This window comes from Carassius gibelio, chromosome A13, assembly GCF_023724105.1.
Source record: "Carassius gibelio isolate Cgi1373 ecotype wild population from Czech Republic chromosome A13, carGib1.2-hapl.c, whole genome shotgun sequence".
Classification (NCBI taxonomy): Eukaryota; Metazoa; Chordata; class Actinopteri; order Cypriniformes; family Cyprinidae; genus Carassius; species Carassius gibelio.
This window is the reverse complement of record NC_068383.1, coordinates 19,933,608-19,957,682: the sequence shown is the minus strand read 5'-3', so window position 1 is coordinate 19,957,682 and position 24,075 is coordinate 19,933,608. Positions and strand designations below refer to the sequence as shown.

Sequence of the window (24,075 nt, the reverse complement as noted above, 5' to 3'; positions counted from 1 at the left end):
GTGCCACCTAGTCTCTCAGATTGGAGAACTCAATTGTGTTGTATTGATCCGGCCGGCCATCGGCGGCCCTCCCACCATGTGCCGCAATCTTCTTAAATAAAGGCTAAATATGACTTGGTACTTCAGCGCAATCTCCGGGGCCACACAGGGAAATAAAGAAATCGAGGTGGTGGACCATGATAGTGAGACAATCACACAGTAACCAGGGTGACCTCTGTGTGACATTGGCAAAAATCAAAAAGGGATTAAAGTCGGTCACCCATCCACGTTTGCTCCAGCTAAGGGTTTGGAGTCTCCAAATATGTGCGTGTCCTTGGAGAACAAGCTCAGAGAATTGAGCAATGGCACGGCACGGCTCCTAACAATCTCCCTTAAGATTCAATTGTGTCTGTACCTAACTAGCAAAGGAGCTGTAAGCAAAAATAGAGACTATATATATATATATATATATCCTATTTTCATGATATCGAATGCTTAATTATGCACAAATACCCTTTTTTCATTGCATTTCGAGTTTTTGCAAATCGTCAAGTTTTTCCCCATCGCAATGGAAATTGCGATACTGCCCGTTCTGTTGTGCTGGCTGTAGGTCTAAACTCTGATGAGTGGACGGAGTCTGGTTTAACAGCCAGTCTGTGCATCAGTGTGAGTCTGGTACCCCTGCAAATAGCCCCGGACCCTTGGGCCCCTGGGAGCATCTAGAGGAAAACATGCCACCGCCACACATTACACATGTACATCAATTGGCACTGGTGCAGAAAAGGCTTAAAACTAGGGATCCACCAAAATTTCAGCCAGCGAAAATGATTGGCAAAAAAAACAAAAAACATTTTCGATTTTGGGTTGAGAGAGAAAAGCAGTCAAAAATATGAGCCAAAAATATATGCTGTATTATACACAGTATTAAAATTCTTGAGTAAAGTTTTTAATATGAATAAAATAAAATACAAATTTGATAAAGCAGTTTTCGGCCAAGTGCATCCTGAATTTCCATTTCGGTGCATTCCAACTGAAAACAGAGCACAGTTTAAGCGGTTGAGGGTCTGAGTGATAAACAGCAGAGCAATGTCGAGAACAGGACTGAGAAAGAACATTAAGGAATTTAAAAAGGAAAAAGGAATTTAAAGCAAGAATAACTATATTGTGACATTTGTACCATGAAATAAAGTGGCTCATAATGTAATAACATTAACATTTTGGTCATACCTCCCACTTCTATACAATATGAAGCATTAGTATGTGATTATTTAGAGAATATTATTCTGCACTGAAAGGAATAAAAGAAGCAGAAGAGATTCAAATCAACCAGTTTCCTAAACCATTTCGAGATTTCCCCAATGTAGTAAATTTAACTAAAGCACCACTGACAAGTTAGAATTCCTTAAGAGCCATGTTACAGCACACAGACGGGGAGGCAATTTTCCAGCAGTCTTTATAGACTAGTGTGTGTTTGTGAAGGACACAGCTATTCAGAGCAGCATATGATCAGGCTACAGCAGCAGTATACAAACGGTGGCTGACTCTTAGTACTAGACTTGCTGGGCCTTTATGTTTGCTTAATTTAATTACAAAAGAATGAATAACTTAATTTGACAACCTGCTATGTCGCATATTTATAGCCAGTCATACGGGCCATGTCTCATCTGCTGATCATGTCTTCTTCTGTCAGTCTGAAAACAGCTATGCTTTTTAATTTACAAGAGTATAAGATTGATCAAACTCTTTCAACTGTTACTGAGGAGTACAAGAGTACGGAGAAAGAAACTGCACCAAGCACCAATTGAGACTCAATTGAGACACAGTTCACAACCTCACAGTGAAAATGACCTCCAAACAAAACGACCCTCATCCCACAAGGGTTGCATATGGGGGGTGAGCAGTGACCAAGCCAGCAGCCCAAAACCAAACACTGATGGTTATTGATCTGCTAGTGGTATTAGAGCCGGGTCTTTCTAGCAGCCTGCTCTAATGCTGTGGGAGATGGGACGAACTAACAAGGCCAACACGGCTAAGCAAACCCAGGGAGACTTCTCATCTCAGGCCCCAACCACAGCCTGATGCATCTGCAGGGAGGAGTTTGACGCAGGTCAACGCACCTCTCGCCCGTCTGCTCTTTTCTCTCCTGCCTCTTGAAGAAAATTGGCACTTGTCGAAGAGGGCAATTAGGTAGTAACAATGTTATGGAACTCCATATGGTCGTTCGGTACAACCCACATTGGTGTTTTATAAATGCGTTGAGCAATGCGCGCCACAACCTAAACAGGCAATTCGACAGCCCCAGAGAAATTAAAATGGACCCACTTTATATTAAGTGGCCTTAACTACTATGTACTTACATTTTAATTAATAATTTAGTACAATGTACTTATTGTGTACATACATGTTTTTACATTGTATTTGTATTTAAAAAAAACAACAACATGTAATTACATCTGTATTTAATTTCTGTAATTACATTTATAATTACAATGTTGACCCATACTTTACACCTTAACCCACCCTTAAACTTACCCATACCTCCAACCCTCTCCCTAACCTTACCCCTATCCCACCTCAATAGCAGCAAAAGTGTTTTACAATACAATATGAACACAATAAGTACATTGTACTTATTTTTTTATGTAAGTACATAGTAGTTTAGGCCACCTAATATAAAGTGGGACCATTAAAACTTTTCAGAGAGCTTCCAAAGGAACTCATTGAAGATGTATTTTTTACTCTTACTGTGCGATATCAAAGCTGTATTTTAGCATGATGGGATGAAATTTATATTGCACAGGGTGTCGATGTACATCTGATTTTGCCACAAAACAGCTTTAAAATACATAAACTTAAAGGGGGGTACAATGGTGTTTCGCGTATTCAGAGTTGTTCACAGTGTTAAAGAGATGGATTCTCGTGCTATACATGGCCAAAGTTTTAAAATATAATTTAAAGAATGACTGAGAATTTCTGTGCTGAAAATCTTACGTCTGGCCGGGTATGTACAAGTTTCAGCTTTTTATTTTCTATCGTGGATCTAATGACGTAGACGAGAACGGAAGTCCTCATATGAGCATTTCTGTCGGAAAAGCTCGCCCGCACACATATTGACCAGAGGAGAGCGAGACCGCGCACATCAACGCGCTTTAAAATTGTCGGCAGCGCTGCACAGGATTTGTTCGAGAATTTTTCTTTTATAAATATGATAAAACTAAAGACTTTTTGGATATATAAAGGATGCAGTACTACTCTATAGGTACTCAAGATTAACATGATTAGGTAAAACTGTATGTTATGTACCATTTAACCTCCCCAAAAAGCTTTGAAAAGTAAAAACTAACAAGAGCTCTTAAAACTCAATTTGAACACTATCCTTCAAAAATGTGGGGTTAGTAAAAAAAAAAAAAACAACAAAACATCAAAAGTGGCACTCAAGACATTTATAATGTTACAGAAAGATTTTAGTTACAAATAATTGCATTTCTTTTGAAATTTCTATTCAAAGAATCCAGAAAAAAAAACTTCCACAAAAATATTAATCAGCAAAAACTAATTAGAGATTCTAATTTTTAACAGATGTTTTTCCTGTATCAAGAATCAAGTATACTGTATTTTAGGGTTGAAGGACAAGTTCATAATATTAACTATAATATCTTGAAAAAATATTAAAAATTATTTCGGAAAAATCTTTTGACACTATAGACTCACCAATCCCAAATCTCTGAACAGTAGTTTACAAGCCAAAAGTAAAAATGCACAGAAAAAAAAAAAAAAAAAAGAAGTGTGAAAGAAAGAAGGTACACCATTATAAATAACATTAATTGTTTCACTGCATCAAGAGGACTATTCTTCAAGGTCAAAGCTCTTTACATTAGGTAAGCTAATAAGACAGGGGTCTGGAGTGGTCTTACATTAAACTACTACTGACCAGAAGCAAAGAGCATGAGGAAGAGCGTGTTTTTTATGTGAAGAATGAGAAAGTGACAGCACAGCACTACCTTCACTGCACAAAGATAAATAACTGGCCTGTTTAGCTAGCCCTCAGCCCTAATCCCAGTCTTTACTGCTCTCTCCTCCACCTCATCACTCTCTCCTGCACTCGAGGGGCAGCGGGGCTGTGTTTGCTGCACCTTGAGGCCGATATTAAAAAAAAAAAGTGCAGAAGAGATTTTGAGTGACAAAAGCAAACCAATAAACAACAGGGCTGAGGGTGACCTTTGACCTAGGGGGCTTTGTTCATATCACCCTGAAGTCATTCTGAGCAGATTCAAACACTCTTAGTTTTGACAGAGGTGAAATGCTGCTAGTGTGAGAATGAACTCTACTTTGAAGAGGGAAAAAAAGACAAAAAGAGGGAAGAAGGGAAAGATAAAGAACTAAATGGTGCTGTACTTGAATTGAAGAATGTTGTTTTTTAATAATGACATCAAGACAAAACTACAGGTATCGATAAAAGCTTCAGAAGCTATAGATAAATATTTACATGCCATTATTACATACTTTATTATATTGTGTGATAATGTTTACAAAACTTTTATAACAGCTTAGCTTATAATCTATTCATTGGTATACTATTTCTTAAAACTTGTTTTGTACCAATTAATATTTATTAAAAACATATTAGGGAAAAAACAAGAGGGCCCCAGTCCAAACATGATGCATTCACAAACCATGACTTCATTAGAACACATTCCCTGCCTAGCCTGCACCTGTTATCCTGCAAATAAAATGTATTTTTTATGCTGCATACTTTGAACAGAAGCCACATTATTCCGGCTGACCGCGGAGCGGAGCAGAGCCGGGCAGTGAAGAGCAGGCCGGAGCGTACAGTAATGTGTTTCACAGTTTGCCGTCTACTCATGATGGATGGACTTGTGCTCCAAAATACTTTACGCTCAATCACCTTATAAATAACGGATGTTTTATCATGCTGAATTAAAACATTTGAGAGATGGCAAGCATACTGATTCCACATCCGTCATGTGTCTGTGTGTGTGTGTGTCTCCACCAAGCGCTTCCTGAGGAATGTGTTGCTGAAGGTTACTTCCTGGGCTCCAGAAGTCTTCAGGAAGCATCCCAGTAGCGTTCAGAGTTGATTTACTGCAGGTCACAGTGGCGGAATGATGTGGCCATCATAATGTGGCAAGAGTTTCAATTCTGATACATCACTAATCATGCAAAGCTGCTTGCGAATTTTACAACAACACTTGCCTGATGTATCTAGATTGTTTTCTTCTGATGCAATTCAGTGTATTAGAGATAAAATTTGGAAACATCATTTTAGTTACAGTCTAGAGCATTATCAGACTACAGAAAAGGCTATATGATCACTGTTAACATCATTTACAAACAAAACATTCTTTGTCCAATAATAATTTCAATCCACTCATGCTTGGTTCTCTAATTAAATTCAATCCTTATCCTTTTTATCCCTTTTATTTGTGCTCATATATCCCCCAGTGTGTCCTTCAGCCGAGGCGGCCCCAAATTAGCGCCTCTATTTAGAGGAAAAACAAACAGCCAATATGAGACCTGCGGTTTCCGTTGGCTCCTTTAAATGTGTACCCTTGCAGATACCCTCCTGTGTGTCTTGAGTGAAGGTACGGGCATCCGCGGGGGATTTGACTTGCGTACAGCGAGGGGTTAAGCCTGAGAGAGCGGTCAGCTCGGTACGATAAATCACCAAACATGCTCTGGGTCATAGCTCGTTTCACACCACTTCTGATGACTACTATCATCCACAACTGCATGGAATGAATGAAGGAGAGTGAGGGGACTGAAAGAGGAAAGAAAAAGAACAAGGGAGCGAGAAAAGTAAAAATGCGAGGTGACGAGAGGGAGAAAAAAATCTGGGCCTTATTTGTTTCACCTGCTGTGTTCCTTCAGTTCCACACTAATGGCATTCCCATGGGGAGTGAGAGCATATCCTGCAACCACACACTGTAGATTTAGACAACGGGCCTAGGCTACTGTGTTAGCAAGACACTGTGGCGCATACTAAAATAAGCCCTGCCTACAATAAGACCGCATTTGAGTCAGGAGACAAGAGGAAGAACAAAGAAAGGGTGATACGTGTGCTTTTATATACTAAAAGAAAAAAAAATAGTATTCAACAATGACACCTTACAAATAGGGCTGTCACAATAACAAATTTTGCAGGACGATAAATTGTCCAAGGAATTATCGCGATAAACGATAATATTGTTGTTCTAAGACCAGTTTCAACTAATATAATGATAATGGCATAATAACGCAGGTACACCTTTTCAAAGATCAATTAACTTTTATGGCAGTCTCAGAGCAAGAAATACAAACATGTATTTCACTTTGTATCCCCATAAATGTAATACATTTTTTATGTTATATTATGTGTATATACCAGTTAGGGATGCTCATATGGACCGTTTAGCCGTTAACCAAAAGTAAACATTCTGACCAATGAAGGGGCCGTTCACATATCACCTCTTTTTTTTGTGCTCAAGTTTCGTTATTTCATATGCGGTATGCGCGCTCATAATGGAAGAGACGCGGTGCGACGCGCTCATTTTTTTTCCCAGGCGCGTCTGCACCACATCTAGGTAAAAACATCTCAGCTTTTCAGAATGATGCAAGCGGAGCAGGCCATGTGAAAAGAACCAACTCAATCAGCTTCCTTCGGGGAGAAATTCTCTGTTGTTTTTTAAAAATGGGGTGCACCAATCACTGCAAAAAATTTTTTTTACTTTGCTTCGAAAATAAATCGAAGCGAGCGAAAAGTAGGCCCATTTAGAGAGAAAGGGTAACTTGCAAAATACGCTACGTGGTATTAAAATAAAGCAGTAGTGCAAGTACAATGCTGTATCGATTGCAACGCAGACATCCACTAGCAAATGAAAGGCGCTTCCCAAAACCTGTCAACTCCTGCCATTTGCCCGAGCATTGCCAAATCGAGTGCCTCAGCATATAGTATATTATACAAAATATAGTACAGCATAGTCATATTAACAGTTCTTAATAGCAATTCACACCAACTAAACTAACTCCAACCTCAATTCAAGTGTTTAAATACATTATGAACAAAAACTGCAACAACGCTGAAGAGATAGATATTGTTTTGACTTTCTTCTTCAGATGGTGGAGTGGAGTTATCTACTGGAGCGTGACACTGGCCGGTCTCCAGCAGAGCTCTTCACTGCAGAGGAGTACAGCTGATTCATCTCAAAGGTGCTGAGCTCTCTCTCGGCCTCCTCACTTTAAGAGAAGCCAGCTGTGTTGCTGCTACTGCAGCCCGATTTGATACCATAAGCCAGAGCGCAAGGGATTCAAAGGTGCTTGACTATTTTCTTATTTCGTTGTTTCAAACTTTTCTTTGACTTCTTTTAACATGCAGAGCAAAATGTGATTTTGATTTGAAAAATCTTCACAAAAGGTCTTTCACATAGAGCAAAAGTTCATAGTGATCATAGCGGTACCATAAAGTAGTGTGAGCAGGAAAATTTGACCTTACAGTGAAACAGCAAACCAAGAACTGCTGGGAACACTTCAAGTACAAGTTGTGAACCCAATCTGACTCAATAGAAAAAAAGGCCAATAGTATAGAGCACTTTTATCCTCCTTTTGGTGTCTTTAGTCAATTTCAGTAATTATAAAATGTTGCAGGATGGAAAAGAGCTGCATTAAGGATCTTCAAAAATTCTCCACTGAAAAATTACAGTTTGAACTACATGAGTGTAAGCAAATAATGACCAAACCTTGATTTTTTTGACTGAATTATTCTTATCAGCATAAAATGCTGTGCTTATCAGCACCTAATGTCACATGGGCGCCTAGTTTCCAGCAAAGGATACTGTCCATTCACACCCCAGCCTAACTCGAGCTCTTCATTTACATTTACCATTCAGCACAGCCTTAATCAGTATTAAGTGTCAGAGAGGCCTGTATTTATACGTGATGCTGTGTTTCCAGCCTCCAAGTATTGACAGCAAATCCTGTGTGTGTTTTATAAAGCATGGTGGTTCGATGGGCTGGATTAGGCTCAAGTCACCTAATGACTATATTATGAGCCTCTGCATTAAGGAGGATTAATCTTAATCTGAGCTGTTTCAGTTTGCTGTGTGTGTGTGTGTGTGTGAGAGAGAGAGAGAGAGAGTGAGAGTGAGTGAGAGGGCAGAGGCCCTAGTGAGGAACAGCCCAAACACGAAGAGCTCTGGAGGGTCTGAACTGATCAGTCCTGTGAAGCATGACTCCTTGACTCCCAAGACAGGGACAGTTTATTAGGGGCCAGTGTTGATAAGTTGTGTGTGTCAGAGTATTTAAGTTGCACTTTTTCTATTTATGACGGCTGCACAATACTCTACTGTCCATGAACTGTGTGTCATGAACAGCAAACAAATATTTGTAATTCTGTGAAAATTTGGGGGAACCGAAACACTTAATTTTTTTTTAATTATAAGAGCTAAAATAATTGTGAACTGTGATATGCTGCTTTTAAGCTTCAAGACAGGACTGAATAAGATGGAAAGCTATTAAATAATGTATTAAACAGATAACGCATCCTTGTGGTTGACTTTGCCGGTTGCTCACTACAACAAACATCAAAAGCAGCATATCTGATTCACAAACATTTGAGAGTCCATTTTCAAACCAAACCTAAAACAAAAACATACAAAAATAAATAAATACAAATAAAAACATCAAATACAAAAATAAATAAATAAAGATAAAACAAAAGTTAGCAAACAAACACTGTTAAAGAAATGGCATTTGAAACAATATTTTCTATATCTCTATACTGCGGATTAAAAAAAAAAAAAGTTGTTTAGAAAAAATTAACAAACAAAAAAACTAACAAAAACTAAATGTAAACAAAAAGTAATGTCTGTCATTTAAAAAAACAAAATGGTACTGCCTACACAGCACTGAAACAGTAATACTTGAAAAACAAAAGCAAATTTGTCGAGAACAATCAGAGTGTAATCATCCACTAAGACCAAAGGAACTGAACGTCTGTTAGTGCCAGTATCTCCCTCCATGGTAACAGCTGGTCACTTTGAACAACACGGCTCGGGGACCACATTTCTGTGCAGTGATACCACACGGTCTCCACAGTGGGCAAACATTAAAGCCTATCGGGTGTACTCCCAGTGGGATATTGAAATGCTATGCTGAGAGTGGCGGGCAATGCCCTGCACAGCTTAGCAGACCAAGGCGACGACAACTGTCATAAATTACTCCACTGTGGGTCAGGATGTCTGCAGTACTGTAAGCAGTCCGGCATGGAAAGAGGGGTGAGAGACCGTGCTTTCCACAGGCCGGGACTGGCATCAGTTATGACCTGATCAACTACCGTAGCTCTCAAAACAAAACAGCACACACCAAGACACACACACAAAGCTGGAAGAGCCGTTCCAGGGAAGAAATATTACGGAAGGACTTGAAGACTCGTGCGCGGCCTCAACTGCCTCTTAGTGTCCATTCATGGGCTGAGAGTTTGAAGAGCAAAAGCAAAACTACTCGAGCCAAATTCCCATCCCATCTCAACCTTTTCTAGTGATGTCTAAAGTGCACTTCCCTGGGGCTTGCTGTTTGTCATAAAAGATCTCTCAGCACATAATTTACCCCAAACCGGAGAACCAAAAAAGAAATACAAACACAATTTACAGAAGTGGTGGTGGACTAGAATACTGCAGCCGTTTGCCAGCAGTGCGGTAATTTTAAACCGTGCAGCGTTAATGGCTCTTCCACCATACTGTGTGGTAATGTGGGACAGCTGAGCACATGGGCCCCCGGCCAGGGAGTGCATTATCTTTATGAATTCATGACAAAATTCTTCCTAGATAGCGACAGCAAGATAGGTGTTTGTAAACATTCAAGCTCCGTTTTCACATGAGAACATTTTGAACAAATGGAGAGCAAGAAGAGACGTCCGCACACTACGCAAGCAATCGGTCAAGCCCTCCTAGTCGCAAGCCAACTCTGGCAATCAGCTTTGCAAAATCACAAGGTTCGCTAAACATACAAAGCTTTTTATTATTTGCTGACCGACACATATTGGGAAAAAACTATCTAAAAATTCCCAGGTACCCAAACTTTTTAAACAGTAATTTTTTTCATGATCTTTCCAGTCATTTGTGTATACTGGATAATGCTTTTATTTATTTATTTGTTGGTGATTCTTGATCAGGCTAATTCTAAAATTAATTACTCAGGTTTTGGTAAAAACTATTCACTAATAAAATGGACATCACTATGGTCAATCCACTACCTGTGTATTTATAATAGTAATGATTTAAGATTTTATAAATGTCCATGACTTTTCCAGGATTGGACCAAACGATTTAATATCTGAAATTTTTTTGCATTTTCCATGGAGAGTCTGGCCATGAGATCTCTTGAGTAAAAACAAAAATTATTTATAAAATCAAATAAGAAAAAACAGAGAAAGAAAAGCAAATTACACTGGAAAAAGTTTGCAATCAGAACATACTCTTGAACGCTATAAGAATCCACATGCTAACAATGCTCAGAAGGTTTCAGACTAAACTTGACACAATGTTGCTTACATTATGAGCTTTGCTAGGCTTAGTTTATAAGTGTATAATTGAGACCCTCATTCCCTTTCACACTTGTCAACTAGCTTGGTTTTTTTTTTATTCAGTCCCGAGATAAAACTATGACATTTATGTGGATTTATTAAGCTCACAACAATTCAATGACTTCATGTAGAATATTTTATTTTTTTGTTCGTTGTATGAATATGAAAAATGTAAAGGAGGATCGTGAATAATTATGTAATGTTTGTTTTTTTGTTTTTTGTTTTTACTTTGTGACAGAACTCTTTCCCATAAATCGCAGTCTGTTGCGTCTCCATCTCGGCCCGTTCGTTCTGCACACGCAAGGCTGCGCCTATCCAATCCGACTGGCATCACTGCCATGGAATGCTGAAGTCCACACTTTTCCCATTCAGCATGGAAAAACGGCCTTTCAAAACCAATCAGCTAGAAATGTTGCTTTGTTTTTATTTTCAGCTGAACTTCCTGGAACCTATTATGAAGCTGTCAGGGATGTGTATTTAGCTATGGCAACAGTGGGCCTCCTCGTCCACTTGCGCCATTGGTCATGTCACCTCTGATAAACAGAAAAACAATTGGCTAACCACTTTGTCACCTTAAAAGAAAATGATCGAAAGAATGTTAGCAACAAGATGGCTAATCACAGAAGAAACAGAGGTCTGATGAATACTATGTGGTTGATCGGTTCCTTGTGATTCTTCATTGAAGTAAGACAAACTTTCGTTAATATTAATTCTAGTCTCGCATAGCCAGACCTTCAGACTGACGGCTGAAGGTCTGGAATCCATGGCACCTTTCATTGGCCAAGGCCCGCCCAAGAGCACATTTGACCAACATGGTCAAACAACCAATCACAGTTGGTTTCATTCAGCGTCACGTTTTAGGGCGTGGAAATGTCGCCACAATTACAAACCGGTGAGTAGGGATATGCCGGTATCAGATTTTCATGTAGCGATTAATTACTCATGCTTTTATCATGGTATACAGTAAAATACAGAAAAATATATAAAGTTAAACAAATTGCAAAAGAACTATAACGAACAATAGGTATCACTTTACAATAAGATCTCATTAGTTAACATTAATTAATGCATCAACATTCACAATAGCTACATTTGCTACATACGTTATTAATCTCTGTCAAACAATATCTAGGGTATGTTGTAGTCCAGTAACAGGAGTAAAACTTTCGGACGTATTTTAAAGATAATGTGCCGCATTTTTAAATATTTGACATACAGAGTTGTAAACATTAAATGCCAATTATGAGCTTTAAACCAAAAGTTTCAAAAATGTCACTGAAAAATTCACAAGATGATAGAAGCTTAACGATTGAATAAATGTTGTTTTTTACGTTTTGTTCTTTTACACTCAACACTGCAAAAAGAAGAGTGTTATTTATTGGCTTACTATATTGAGAGCAGACCCATATATCTGTGCTTTTGAGTTTGGAATCTGTGCACTGAGCCCAGGATTAGCCCAACTTAAACTTGACTAAACAGTAACAAGCCAGCCGACTGGTTCACAAGTTCAGCCCACTGTGCCCTCCCTCAGCCCTCTTTAAAGAGAGAAAAAAAAAAACGCATGTTCCCAGGTCATATATTCAGGGTCAACATTTCATCACTCTTGACCACTGCCAGTTTAGCGGGAATTTTCTACAGTTTTAAAACCAACACGGGCTTATGTGCATAACTGGGATGGCTAAAGACTGACCTGTACATACCGGAGCAGCTAAACGGGGGTGGGGGGCGTTTTTTTTTACCAAGACAGACTGGTGCTACTATCAAGCATTTCCATGTGTGCATTTGGTAGATGTGGTCTCCTAAACGACTTCAAGGAGCCCATTTGACCTTTATAAATGTGCTGGGATCGCACCCATGACTTCAGACATGCTCTTCCAGTTGAGTTAAGTTTAAGCTCAATAATTTTAATTTCGCACACATTTAAAATGAATTCATAAAAACAGCTACAAAAAAGCTAGTTCAGTGTTAATCAGTTCAAACTATTCCTTTTAAAATTTTAATTCAAGCTCAGTTCAACATTTTCTTTCTAGGATCACAGCCATTTGTAATATTACAGATGTTTTGGTAAAAATAGTATGTCGATAAATATTGCCATTTCGTACAGCTTATTATATATTTGAGCATACTGTATAAATGACAATAAATATCAATGCTTGTGTTCATTTAATGAAGAGTGTGGAACCTGTTACTATCTAACTAGATTTGAACAGTTTTTATTCATGAATTTAGCGTTCTGAATCTGCCAGGCATTCGTGACTGTAATTAAATGGTATTATGTAATATATTTTAGATGAGTATCATGTGATAGTGTAATTTAAAAGCTAAAAAACATTGATTCAAAAATGTAATAAATTATATATGATAACATGAGAAATTATAATTTTTATTTTTTTTTTGCTTTTAAACATTAAACCAGAGAGCTTTTATTTTGGTAAATTATTACTTAGTTCTAATAATAATATTACATATTCATATACACATAAAAATCTTGATATTCTCACCCTGTATTACTATATTTAGTTACGTCACTCAGCTTTATTTACAGCATTATCCCCAGATCTTCAAAAGCTGTTAAGTCTTTGTCTATGAGTAGCAAAGCCTGGATAGCACCATGCAAGGCAGTAAAAAAAAAGCATGAGCACATGGGGAGGGATATTGGCACACCAGAGTACCAGCAGGTCTATTTTGCTTTCAGGGCAGTCATCACCTCCTGGTTGTCCCGGGTTGTTAGCATGTCCACCGGTCAGCTGTGGGGGCAGTGCCCGAGCCACAGTCTCCTGTCCCTGTCAGCATGATGGCTTTTGTCAAAATTGTAATCGGGGGGCATTGATCTGATTCTATTTAAGAAGGGCTCGTCAACAAGTTTAAAAGAATTGCCCCACGTGTCACCTCTTTCAATTGAATATTTACACAGCCACCCCCCTCAAACGAATGGATGACAGTTGTTTAATCATCTGAGAGCGTCAGTTTCTCTCCTGACGGCGACAATAAAGTTCTGACCCATGTCACCTTTATGAAGAGCTCTGCTCTAAACTCAGCTGCTGGCCTAAAATAGGAGCGTTTTTTTAATGCCAGGGCACTTGAATGTTATTGGCTTTCCAGCGTTCTGTTCTTTGCCGCCAGCGGGCATAGGGCCTTTAATCGTACGGTTGAGCTTTGTCACAGCATTTCAGTGAAGAGTAATTGACAGCGATGGGTGTCACTGGACAACTTTCATGAAGAATGATTAATGAAGTGCTGGGCTGATCAAACACGGACACTGAATTATTCCATACATCTGTCATACATTTTATAAAAGTACTCGTCATTTTCATTAGTCAAAGAGGGTAAGATGATGGTCCAAGGAATGAGTGACGGCCACAACTTGACATTGGAGACCCAGAGCCTGAAAAAAACTTCAGCATCTAAGCTACAGACGTGTAGTATTTATCTAAATAAGCTCAACTGCATTTTTGCAATCGGAGCGGAATTATTTTTCCCATTTATTTTCTCTGTAATTATTTTTTTTTAATGCTTCTATGACACCTTCTCAGCTTTGAACCAAACCAATAAGTGCAAAGAAGAATCACAACATTACAAATTTTGATTCCAAACCAACCATTCGTCTATTCGCAACTTATAATTTGGCAACAAAAATAAAAACACTGAAAAATACTAAATATGTTTTAAATATCTTTCCATAGACATTACTGTGCCTTCACCAACCCCACATACCCTAAAAACTTTGTGAACAAAACACAGGACTCAATCTCGAACCCATGATAGTTGTCATGTTGATAACCACAGCTATGGTTTGGTGTCTCGTGGCTGTAAATAAGACACATTGCCAAGGGTATCTCCCATTTGGGTGTTAGCTATTTTTGACGACAGACACATTAGCAACCGGAGACATTAAGATACAGCAATTTTTGGTAAACCGCCTTGTTTATACTTATTAAGCTGCTGCTCTCCAGTCCTCAAACTTTTTGACACCTATTGTCAACATTTAAAAAAAGTGCCATGGCTTCTCCAGTTTTTCATTTTCAGTTTTGCATTAACAAAAAAATAATAATAATAAAATATATATATTTTTTTCTTAATCATTGTATTGTAAGCTCTTTTAATGGTTGTTTTGTCTAAATATAAATCATTTTAAGTCATAATAAGGCCTCCTTGGAAATTTGCGGAGGCCTCCAAGAGGACCCCTGTCCCCTGGTTAAAAACCAGTGCTTTAGACTAATATACAGGTTAACATTGGCTGGTAAAAGCAACTAGAAGATGGCGAGACAATTTTCTGAACAGTGAGACATGCATGTCAGAAAAGATGTAGCTGGAATAACTGTATATTCAGTACAGTTCTGCAAAGGTTTGCCAGGTCTGCATAACAAATCAGCCCAATCACGGCCAAAACTAAATTGGTATTACTGTTACTTATTTTAGTTATCATTAAAACCGTATACAATTACTGTGATTTTTACCCACTCAGGATAAATAATTACTGTCTAGAATGAAGCAAAGTTTTAAGTAACAGTCTCGCATGCGCACAGCAGTATAGTTCCGTTTTGTGTGAAAACATGGCTGAACTCAGGGAGGTTAAAACAGAGTCCAAAGGGAGTTATGCAAATGAATACATGAATGAAGGTTCTGACTATCTTCAGAAAAGACTTTATGCCCTTTTTTTCCCATCTTCCCTCCATGTAAAAACAAAAAATGTTGGTCACTGTATTTGTCATAACTTTTCATACGGTTCTATCTCCATATGAAAAGTAGCCCAATTCCACATGAAAATCAAGGACTTGGTAACACTGGTTCTGTTCTTAATTAGCCCTTTTCCACCAGCACCGGGTGCTAGTTTAGAGCCAGTCCCATGATTCAATGGCGAGTCTTCTAAGAACCGGCCCTAGAAAGCCACCACAGAGCCAAATCTTATGCAGCTGAATACATCTGCTAGCTTAGCTGTCATTTTAAAAATGGTGGTCAAATGTGTCTGTTCGTCTTGTTGGTCAGGGTACCCCACCCCCAGCCTCCTGACCCAAGTGGTTCTGCTAGACCAGCAATGTTTGGGTGCTGCTTACGAACCACTTTTTTTCTGGTTCAGAGTTGGTGCCTTGGGTGTCAAAAAAACAGAACCGATTTGAAACTAGGCTCTGGCTCTGAACAAGCACTCAAACTGCCGGGTGGAAAAGGGGTAAATGTGATTTTTCAAGTCTGAATTTGAGTGAAGAATGTGGTTGTTACTTGTGTAAATAACCACACTATACAGTGCTTTTACAGAATGAGATTGCAGACTCAAAAGAGAAGTGACAGCCACATTTAGCTGCAGTTTTTAAGTTGGTAAAGAGTGTTTGATCAGTTACACATGATTACAATAACATACGATTTCTCTGTATCCTCTGCCTCTACTTTAATCTTTATCCAAATACAGCTTTGACTTCATGATACAATGACAAATTTTTAAAACATTTTTTTATAATAATTTGTTGAATAAAGGAGGTAGAATTAAACAGAAATTCACTCAACAGTGTGTTAAATAAAACAAACAATGCAACATAATATAGGACTAATAGAAAGAACACAAGGCCTAGATAAAGTGCAGAAGACAACTGCGACTCAGAAACCTCACTTCCCCATAAAACCAATGCTTTTGTGTGCTTGCTATATGGGTGACAGTGAAGGAGTGTTTGTCATAGCATTGACTATCGAGGGTGGTTTGAATTTTATTCGCCAATAAGCCTGTCAATCTGTGTGACTGATTCTGTGTGTGTGTGTGTAGAGCAAGGAGTGAAAAAAGACAGTTGGACTTGAATGCACACAAACCGATGCCCATTTAATCAGAAATGTGTATTAGAATGTTCGTGGTCACAGGGTCCTTATGGGGCATGAAATAACAAGCAGCTGTGTTCCGTGTGTGTGTGTGTGTGTGTGTGTGTGTGTGTGTGTGGAGAGGTTTATTAGCTCAGTCCATAAAGGCAGTCTGGGATTCACACAGGGACGCCCTAGGCTTAAGATCTGAACGCCACACAAGCAAGGCGCTGCCTCTGAAATACTAATATTGGCCCTTATTTCTGCAAACCCCCCATCCCAGACTATTCCCTCTCTACCAGGGCTTAGTCTACTGCTGGTCTACGGTGTGTTTTGATTTCTCCAGCCTGACAGCTTTGCAAAAAGAGAAGCCTCTCAACATCATACGGCTCTCCATTGTCAATAAAATCGGAGCAACCTCTACTCTTGCTCTAACATTACACTCCTCAATGAAATCAGACACTGGTTAAATCACACAAACATTTCCTCTTTTAGCATTACGGTCCATGTTGGTTAGCTTTACGCTGACCTGATGTAAGAAATCAGACTACAACTTTTCACAACTATCAGAATCAGAGAGGTTTTGATTTTAATTTAGCCAGGCCTACATGCAAGCCAGATTTAGTGTGACCAATAACTAAAGTTATGCCTCGTGCATGTTGCTTGCATCTTTAGTCTCAGGCTTTCATATGAGAAAGCTCACTGAAAAGCAGCTCAAATAGCAGCAGGAACAATTAACTGCTAGGCCAGAGACCAACAATGATTTCTAAATGAATTATAACATCTTTAATTGTTTGGTGCAGCCATCTAAATTTAGACTTGACATACAAAAAAAAAACTAAAAAGACAACTACAAACAAATGGTTTAATTCTGTTAGACTTAACTTGGCACCTTACTGGTTTACTGGGACTCAAGAGCATGTCTGGAACACATCTATTGTAACAGGAATACAAATGGGCTTTCTTCAGAATGATTGATCAGATGTGAAACCATCCTGGCAGGAGACACCAACAGTACAGCTCATAAAAACAACCCATCAAAAAGACAATAGAGTCACTCGGACTTTGCTAAATTTATTCCAGCCTCCTGTAGGTTAAACATAGCAACAGTGTGATTTGAACATAGAAAACCAGCACATGGCACTTGCAGAAACTGCAGATACACAGTCATTTTGTCAGTCTAAGAAATGCCAAATGTCCTGTCAACATGTCGCCACACAAACGGCTGCGGGACGAAGGCAGAGGTGATGAAACAGCCCAAAACCCATCTTAACACCCATCAGTTTATGAATGTCCTCGGCTCTCAGTTTGGAGTCATTATGGGCCAGTGGCCTCTCCTTTTGCCGTAACAAAGCGAGCAGGCATCTAGCAAAAGTCTCCCAACCCTAGAGACTGGACTAGTTACCACCCCATAAGAATATACTTAACAGAACATTAAAGAGCAATCCAACACAGCCACACAAAGCACTCAGTACTTCTGCCAATTACAACTGACATCTCACATAAGAAAGGTACAACAGACTGAACTGCATCACAGAAGTGAGCTTAATGAGAATCCCCAGTGAAAATAATAAAGTCTAAAAAATAGAATGTATACATGATTGCGGCAAAAATGACAAAAATCTTAATTGTCGTATAAGCAGCATCATTTTCTCTAAGCATAATAGGTTGTCTCAGAGCCAGTTTGAAGGACATTTCAAGCTGCACAGAAACAGTGGTTTCATATCAGCAGAGCGTCTGTTTACATGAGAGTAATATTAATTCAGAAGGCAGAAAGTAATTAAGCAGTCTTGTTTGCTAATCATCGGCTGCTGCGCTGATGAAGGATTACTGCAGACCTCACAACAAAAGCTGCCAGTGTAACTGGAGTCAATTTGCACTCTCTACAGAAGGAGCTTGACTATTTTGAGAGTCTCGAGTACAAATCAATTTTTCTTCGGTGCCGTGTTGAGCTACTACAGTACCTTTAGGAGATGCAGGATTCATCACTGAAGCAGGAAATTAGAAAAATGGGGAAAAAATGTTTTTGTTGTTAAAAAAATACATAAAAAAAAAAAGTAAAAATCACTACAGTCCTCCAGGTTGAACAGTGACAAGTGTCATTGCTGATTTTTTTTATTATCAATTACAACAGGTAAGTGTGCTTCAAATAAAGTACCATTCAAAATTTCGGGGTTGGTAAAAAAAAATTTTTTTTTTTTTTTTTTTTACATTTTTAAAAAGCTAAAACGTTGTGAAATATTATCTTATTAGCAATTGAATAAAAAATTAACTATACCTTAACATAAAAAAAACTTACTGACCCCAAAGTACGGAATGGCATTGTATATTTGTTATTGATAAGGTGATCACTTTTGAAGTTATGGGCGATAATAACCAAAGCTGCATCCGAAATCGATTACTGCGTACTACATTTGAATTTGAACGTACTACTCGACCGTTAGAAAAGTACGTTCTATAGACGGTTTCATCGGGCGCACGCGCCTGGACCTAAGTTAACTTCCGGTCTGTGTTGTGTATATCGGTCTGGCTGCGGTGCCATCTACAAACGCAGTTAAAGCCAAGGTGATGAGTAGACTGAAGTTGGGCTCAGGTGGCTGTGCTACGGGATGTGTTTCCCATACATTTATTTATTTTTGGAGACTCGCCACAATTTTAAAACTGATCGATTTTCAAAAAAGGCTTCGTTAAATAAACATGAGTAACGTAACGTTACGTAACGTACTGCACGTTTAATAATAATAATTCCTTACATTTATGTTTAAATATCAAAACGAGGCACGGGTGTTTTTATATCGCTGTATTTCTGAAAGAAGACTTGCATAAAGCAGCGTGTGAGCGTACCAGCTCTGCTTTGTTTACAGCTGTTACTGGGGAAACCTCTATTTCTCGCGCTTTATGTCTATGCTTTAAAACATCTCCTGCTGGCAAAGAATGAATTAGCATTTTCATTAAGTCCGCCTGATCCACACAGAAAACACATTTTGTTTGTTATCAAAAAATATCTACTCTAGAGGGACTTGGCTGTTGTTATTGATTCTATTTGGAGTCTACCGGAAGTTAAGTTAGGTCCACAAAAGCGCTCACGCGCATTAACGTTTGTTTATGTTGATGCCGTTGAAACCGTCTATATAGTATGAATGTGGGTAGTATGAATGGAATTCGGACGTACTACATCCACCATGTTGACATTGTCATGTGACCAGTGTTGGGTATAGTTACTTTGGAAAGTAGTTAGTTAGGTTACAACGTTACCATCAATTAAAAGTAATCAGTTATGATACAGCGTTACCTATTCATAAAAGTAACGCGTTAGAGTACTCATGCGTTACCAAAAATTAAAAGCCATATGCAGCGGCTCACACATGACAGACACAGCCCCCGGCCCCTTTAAATGCACCTAGAAGTCGTGACTCCCGACCAGTGTTGTGGGTAACGCGTTACAAAGTAACGCGTTAGAGTACTCTAATTACTTTTTTCCTGAAACGTGTAACTTAGCGCGTTAGTTTCGTGCGTAAGTAATCAGTAACTTCGTTATTTTTTTAAAAAAGTAATCCGTTATTTTAAGGAAAGGAAAATCCCGACTGCAGCCTGCTTTTTGTCAGACAGTAGGCCCAGGTCTATTGTGCCACCTGCGGATGTATCAGCGGAGCCGAAGCTCTGTGATCGTAAAGTCAATGGCTGTGATGCGTCTGTGCCCTGCGCCTGACCCTGTGTGTGTGTGGGGTTTTTTTTTTTTCGAGCTCCCGGCAAGATAGCAGAGAGGACAGCGTTTGGTTTATGGAAGTACGCACATTATTTTCAATTTGTCAACGAAAAAGAAAAGAACATAACGGTAAAATGCACGCTCTGCGTTGGTGAAAAGCTTCTGTCGACCGCCAAAAATTCTACCTCAAATTTAACGCTACGTTTTAATCACTACTTTGAAGAGTAAATGTAAGAGGACGGTGTTAAAGCGAATTTAGGCTTGTGACTGTGAGTGACACTTTAATAATAATTAGTTCGGCTATTAAGCGATTTGTCATTTGCCTGTGTGGCAGTGAAGGATTTAATTCAGTTTGTTATCATTTTTGTTTGACAGGCAGCTTTTAATTTCTGTTAGATCGTTGGCTGGCTGATTGTTCATCATTTCTAAATGGATTTAAATCTGCAAGCCTGTTTATGGTTGTGTTTACAAGTAAGCATAATTGTACTTTGATAACTGCATTATTTAAAGTTAAAGAAAAATCAGGAGTTATCTTGTTAATATACAGTAGCCTAGGCTACCCGGGCTGGGTAGGTGCAAATTTTGATTAATAATATGTTCTGTGATAATAAATAAATAAAACGCCATGTGGAATATCCTATTGCTGACTGTCTTTCCTGTTATTGTTATCCTGCAGTGTTAATTTAGTCGGATGACTGACGTTATTCATTGTCGGGAGTCACGACTTCTAGGTGCATTTAAAGGGGCCGGGGGCTGTGTCTGTCATGTGTGAGCCGCTGCAAACGACTTTTAATTTTTGGTAACGCATGAGTACTCTAACGCGTTACTTTTATGAATAGGTAACGCTGTATCATAACTGATTACTTTTAATTGATGGTAACGTTGTAACCTAACTAACTACTTTCCAAAGTAACTATACCCAACACTGCTCCCGACAATGAATAACGTCAGTCATCCGACTAAATTAACACTGCAGGATAACAATAACAGGAAAGACAGTCAGCAATCGGCTATTCCACATGGCGTTTTATTTATTTATTATCACAGAACATATTATTAATCAAAATTCGCACCTAACGTTACCCAGCCCGGGTAGCCTAGGCTACTGTATATTATGAGCACCACACGATAACTCCTGATTTTTCTTTAACTTTAAATAATGCAGTTATCAAAGTACAAGTATGCTTACTTGTAAACACAACCTTAAACAGGCTTGCAGATTTAAATCCATTTAGAAATGATGAACAATCAGCCAGCCAATGATCTAACAGAAATTAACAGCTGACTGTCAAACAAAAATGATAACAAACCGAATTAAATCCTTCACTGCCACACAGGCAAATGACAAATCGCTTAATAGCCGAACTAATTATTATTAAAGTGTCACTCACAGTCACAAGCCTAAATTCGCTTTAACACAGTCCTCTTTCATTTACTCTTCAAAGTAGTGATTAAAACGTAGAGTTAAATTTGAGGTAGAATTTTTGGCGGTCGACAGAAGCTTTTCACCAAAGCAGACTAGCAGAGTGTGCATTTTACCGTTATTTTCTTTTCTTTTTCGTTGACAAATTGAAAATAATGTGCGTACTTCCATAAACCAAGCGCTGTCCTCTCTGCCATCTTGCCGGGAGTTCAAAAAAAAAAAAAAAAAAACCACACACACACACCATACCTGTCAAGTATCCCGTTTTGGCCGGGAAAGTCACGTATTTTACCCTTCTTTCCCGCCGTCCTCCCGTATTAGTATTTTCCCGTAAATCTCCCGTATTTTTATTTATTTATTTATTTTACCTGCGTTATTAATTAATAAAATAATAATAATAAAAACATTCCCAATCTGAGCTCTGTCACTAGTCTCGCGATAACTCCCACCTGTAGTAGCCTGTCGCGAGGGGTGTGTGAGGTCAGATGACATGAGTTATAACGTGGGAAAAACAACAACAAAAGAAAAAACAGAGACGGATGATGGATGCTACAATAGAGAGTGAAGGCACACCTGCCAAAAAAACAAAACCCATGTGTAAATACCGTGATAAATGGGACAGCGAATTTACTTTTTTTAAAGAATGCAAAGTCTGCAACAAATTGGTACAACAGCTCAGTAAAAGAGTAAAAGAAAAGTTATGTGAAATGAAAAGAAAAACTGTTAAAGAAAAGCAATATGAAATGAAAAGAATGTGTGGAATTAAAATAAAATGTAAATGTAAAGACATCAATGTTAAATTAACAGAAAATATGCAAATAAGCCTTTAAATAAATGCTCTTCATATATACCCTTTTGTGTTTTAATTTGGGCTATAACACCTGTCTTAAAATGTAAGGGATACTGGAGCTTTGTTGGGGTGGTGGGACTGCTCGCAATGGGCGCTGGAAAATTTCCCTTATTTTCAAATCCAAAACTTGACAGATATGACACACACACAGGGTCAGGCGCAGGGCACAGACGCATCACAGCCATTGACTTTACGATCACAGAGCTTCGGCTCTGCTGATACTGTACATCCGCAGGTGGCACAGTAGACCTAGGACTACTGTCTGACAAAAAGCAGGCTGCAGTCGGGATTTTCCTTTCCTTAAAATAACGGATTACTTTTTTTTAAAAAATAACGAAGTTACTGATTACTTACGCACGAAACTAACGCGTTAAGTTACAAATTTCAGGAAAAAAGTAATTAGAGTACTCTAACGCGTTACTTTGTAACGCGTTACCCACAACACTGCATGTGACATACGTCGTCACAACAGCGCGTAAATTTAAAGAGCCCAATCTACTGAGCGAACATCGGTGATGTTTTTCATTTTTCTTACCGCTTTCGTCTGCGTTTTTACGTCGTTTGAATTAACAATTCAAAGCAGGCGTCGGTCAGCTGTTCGCAAGTCTGAAAGCTGAGCTAGCGCTGTATCTCTTCTTCTCTTGAATTGCATCGAGGAGGGCTGAATTACAGTCTTGCACCACAGTGCCACACTGGTCAAACCGCATTATTGCAGGCTCTAAATTAGGTCAAATTGAATAAAATGACTACTCGACAACAACATTACAAAATACATACATTTAATATAACAAAAATATTACATTGTCGATAAAGTCAACGAATCGTTTCAGCCCTACCTCCCAATACTAGATTTGAACATCTAACACACTGTAAGAAAGCTTTCTCAAACAGAGCAGTATATAATTTCACTTCTCTGGCCCCTATAATGGTTTTAACCTTGCAGCTCACACACCTTTTAACGTTTCCTCTTTAAAGCACTGGGTTAGCGAGGCTAGTCGTTTAGGTCTTGTTGTGCTCCGTCTTGTCCTCTGTTCCTGTCAACATAACCACTGCACCAACGCCACCTCCTCCATACACATGTATCCCCCATGCCGTGAGCCTTTCATAGCACAGACTATGATTAATAGTTGTGCACTAGGCCCCTCCGTGCACTCAGCACATTGTTGCGAGGCTCTGAAACAGGACAACAGTTGCATCCCCACCCAACACTGGGCCTAAGCCCCCACTGTCAGTCCCTGTTTAGAGCACTGTTAACTGGCCAGATTTACAGCTACTAACCAGCACTGGGTTGCTGATTGGCAAAGAAAAGATAAGCATCCATCATCATGACTTATGGACCGTTTTATAACAGCGGGACAGAGGCAATGATGAGCATGTGGTCACCCTGAGTGACACCAGTACAAAGCTGTGGGTGTTAAACTTACCATAGGGACAGATGACTTACATATGAAGCATGTACTGTGGATTTACAGAGCTAAAGTAACACTTCAACACACCTTCGCAAAAGCATCTGCGTGACTTCAAGTAATGCACTTCATGCTGCAGCTAAACTAAAGCCTTTGCTATGGAATCTACATTTACAACAAGAAGCATGCAAAAAAAAAACAGTAAGGTTACATTCAAAGAATATCGCTGTAGTTTTTGTTTTGGGACTTTAGCTGAGAATTAAGTGATTTTGATAACAATCAGATGTAGGGTCACCAAACAAAGCTGCAAAATGAATGTCTGTTTTCAAACAGGTTACACCAACAGTAGTACAT

General features: G+C 38.8%; 1 protein-coding gene across 4 annotated transcripts in view; it reads right to left on the bottom strand.

Moving 5' to 3' along the window:
* The window catches only part of LOC128026440 (Golgi-specific brefeldin A-resistance guanine nucleotide exchange factor 1), an 80,630-nt gene that overhangs the window by 43,531 nt on the left and 13,024 nt on the right, over positions 1-24,075 (bottom strand). The window lies entirely within an intron of this gene.